Raw genomic sequence first — 4,060 nt, 5'->3', positions numbered from 1 at the left:
AGCCTCTCTGCTGGGTGGACCGTGCTTACACATTGTCCTGACACCTCCAGTGTGAGTTGCAGACCACCACGGCACGGTCTGCATGAAGGACGTGTTTTCAAACATGCAGCCATGGTGTTGATGGACACACCGGGCCGGAGGGGTCACATTTATGCTTCATCACAGACTTGCCTGTCAGACTCCTTCCATGGACATGGGAAAACCAGAGGGTTTGGCAGCTCCCAGCAGTGCCAACATCACCTGCTCTCTGGAAAATCAAGCTATGCAGTTCAGGCTTCATCAGTCACCCGAGACAGCAACTGTGGGGTCACAGCTTGGCTGGTCACCTTGGTGAAGCGGCAAGGAGAACATAGAGCTGAAGGCTCTGCAGAGCTGGAGGTACTAAGGCAGAGGAGGAGAAGCAGTAGGTAACCGGGAGGGCATCAGACCTGGGAGCAGGGGGCGTTGCTGTGGGACATGGGCATTTAGAGAAGCGTGAGCGTAAGCATGTTAGCACAGACATGGGCTCGGCCTGCCACTCCCCTGGACTGAATTGCACCCCCGGGAGGGAACAAAGGGCAGCAGATACCTCAGTTTCCCCATTTAATGGAGCAATGTAGAGGTCTCACCATCTAGATCTACTCCAACGAGGGGGAAAGATAAAGGGAGAGCGAAACCCCACAACAGCCCACAGCCCAGGGGTTTGGCCATTTAATTTAGCAGATGGAAGAGCCAGCTGCAAGTCCCTGCTCTGCGCCCAGCAGAGTGGATCAAGAGAGGGAGCCTTGCCCAGTTTCCTCCCATCCCTCCACCAGAAAATCCAGCCATCCTGGCTCTGAGAAGCCTCTCAACTAAACGCTGATGGAAGTTTCCCCTTCTTTTCCCACGGGAGGCATCGGGTGTAGTGAATCAACATTTTCTGAAGAAGTCAAGCGCTGCCCTTTCTCGCTGACTTCTCTGTTTCAGAAGCACATCCAGTGGCTGAGTCACAGGAGATGATGACGTGGGGTATGGTTTAGGATCTCTTCTTTCCATTCAGGCTGGGACTCTGGCAGGCCAGAGCAGCATCCTGGAGGGATTATCTGGAGCTTCCTCACATGCTCTTTAGAACAACTGTGGTAGCAATCAGCACCCCAAATTCATCAGGGGAGCAGCACGTGGTCCAGGGCATACTAGGACAAAGGAGTGTTTCTTATCCGATGACAGCAGAGCCGCACTGGAACGGGAGCACGAGACCAACCGGTGCTTGACCTCCCTTCCGAGTCTTAGGACGTGGCTTCCCTAGATGTTCTTTGGTTGACGGTTTTTCACCACTGCTACCATGAGCTGGAATCCCATTACTACAAAAGCGCTCTAGACAAGCTGCAGATGCAACCAGCATAGTGAAAACCACTCCTACAGTCACCCTTTGACCAGTGTTTGATGAAGCGACAGTCTTCACCGTAGAGCGCATCCCTTGCTGCAGTGGCTGGTGCCTTCTCTACGCTAAGGGCCAGATGTCCAGACGAGCACAATCAGGACTGGTTAGGAGCGAGTGCTCAGTGTCTGTAGACGTGTAAACGATGAAGGGCCAGCATATGCGCTCTGCAACACGTACTTTAGTTCCTGGGTTTTGTAGCACTGATAAAACTTCCCATGCATTGAAAATGGCTTCCTTTGGCAGCTCTCTCCATCAATGCTTAATGGGCTTAATTAGGGCTCACATCTCCTTGTTAAGCACCAAAGTAAGTGGCATCTTGGATTCTGAGTTCTTTTGAAAATCTGGCTGCAATTGCAGGAACTGATTACTTGACAGTCTGGAGCCCCCAGGGAAGCAAAGAGAACGAGCGCAGAGACTCTGTGTGTGGCACACAGCAGACTGGGGAGGAGAGGCAGCACACTGGCAGGTAGGGCAGGGAGCAGAAAGCGGAGCAGCAGATCAGGCTGAGAGCACATGGCAGGAAGCAAAACAATACATGGGGTAAGGGCAAGAAGTTTGATGGGCACTCAGGGAGGGTGTAGGGCTAATTTGTGGCGCACCGGCTGAAAAAGCACACTGAGAATTTCCTCCACCACCACTGCTCAGCCGTTCCCTAACAGAAAGTCTCATAAAAAGAAAAACTAATTAGCTCCCAATGAAGGGGCATCAGTGCACAGATGGACAGACCCCACAGAGACATCATGCTAGCACAAGTCTCCCCAAGAATTTGGTCTGATCCATTTGAGATGTTTCCCATGTGCACTGACCAATCTCCGCAAGGATGCAGACCACCTGTAGGAGCCTAAGTTCATGGCTGACATTGCCTGTTGTGGCTGTTCATCTCGCAGAAGCGTGAGGTTTCTGCCACTAGGCCTTGTCTGGACCCGGCACCACCCACAAGCCAACACAATTTGTGCGAAAGGATAATTTGCATCCAGCGTCAATGGGGAGAAACCCCAGGAAGCACATGGCCCAGGCTCTAATCAAATCGAACTCTAATAATAAACCTCCTGAGTAATGAGCGGGCTCAGGGGCCGGGGTCACAGTGAGATGGCAGAAGCTGAGGAAGACTAAACTCCGCCAGGAGGCTAAACGTGAGTTACCTGCCTGAGTTTTCCTGTATTGGGCAGCATGGGATGGGGCTGGGCTCCAGGAGGACTGGGAATGGAAGAGGACCCAGGGATGGCCTGCGGGGCAATGTGGTTGGCGAGATCACAGGTCTCAAGGTGCAGTCTGTCCCACCTCGCAGCTCGCCACCACCTTACAGCCCTGGGCAGGATCCTAGAGAGAACGTGTCGTGCGGTCACAGCGAGGTGCCCTGAGGGATGGAGGGGGGACACCGTTCTCACTACTTATCAGGCTGCAGAAACCAAGAACAACCCAGGGCTCAGCTTTCTCTGCCCTCTATCTGCTCTCCTCACAAGGGAGGGATGGCATCACCCCAGCGTTGTGCTCAGTCCTGATGCCAGGGGGGATTGTTACTGCTGTGCTCAGGCCCATGTGCTGTTGGTGTCTCTTCTGGATGATCCAGTGCCCAGTGAGCTCAAGGGGACTTTGCTGGAAGAGGACAGAGGGGGAGACCAGGGAGGTGGGACACCTGGGCTCTAGCCCCAGCTCTACTCATAGAGAAGGACAAAGCACTGCAGAGGGCAAGAGAGGCTGCTGGTTGCTGTGGTCGAACCACTGAGTCGAAAGCTGCTGTCCAGAGTTAACCATGTAGCAGGTTTCTGGAACCGCGAGTTCTTGCAGGGGGGAGAAGGGGGTTGTGATGTCGGAGCTCATAGGCACCGGAGAGGGGTGGGATGCTGAACTCCCCGGCTAGACTGCAACCTGAAAGCCCCAGCTGGACGACCAGGCGGGATAAACAAGCCGCTGTTCGGGTGCTGCTGAACGAGCCGTGTCAGAGAGAAAAGACCAGAGAGAGATTCCCACATCTCCCACAGAACGACAGGGCAAGCTGGGGGCTTGGCTTCAGAGACTGCCAGCTGCGCTCAGCCACATGCTCATGGCTTCATGTCCCAAGGAGAGGCCTCGTTTCTGGTTTGGTCTTGAACCTGGTACAGTCATGTTCACACATGCAGCCCCACGCGGTGCTGTGCTCACGGTCGAGACAGCTGACTTCTCAGCCAGGCTCAGGGACCAGCTCCTGCATGGCAGAGTCCAGCCAGCACAGCTCACAGTATTAGTCTCACAGAGTCCAAACTCCTCCCCGGGGACCATCCTGTCACAGCACCTAGCAAATGCTAAATGTGAACAATGGTGGTTGCAGGAAAGTACAGGAAGTCCGATTCACACCCTTCCTACCCACCCATCCCCTTACGCAGTGCATTGCACAGGCACAATTGACAGGGAGAGACTTGACCCCTTAAATGGGGGCAACTATTGGGACTTAGCCCAGCCTCATCACACCAGGGGCCTCATACCTCAGAGGAGGGGCTGCTCCTCAGGGAGTGGCAGGACATGACCCCAAGGAGCTCAGCTGCGGGGTGCTGGCGTCCTGTGAGTGTGAAAGAAAGGGGAGTATGGCCTTGTCACTACTGCAAGTCCAGGGGCGCCAGGGGAACCCTGTCCTGCAGGGTTGGTCCTGGAGGAGGCTGTCTGGCAACAGCGGGGGGGGGGGGG

Source organism: Gavialis gangeticus, unplaced genomic scaffold, assembly GCF_001723915.1.
Source record: "Gavialis gangeticus isolate Ggan-Ray unplaced genomic scaffold, GavGan_comp1, whole genome shotgun sequence".
NCBI classification, from domain to species: domain Eukaryota; kingdom Metazoa; phylum Chordata; order Crocodylia; family Gavialidae; genus Gavialis; species Gavialis gangeticus.
The sequence above is the reverse complement of the archived record's forward strand: the minus strand, read 5'-3'. Positions refer to the sequence as shown.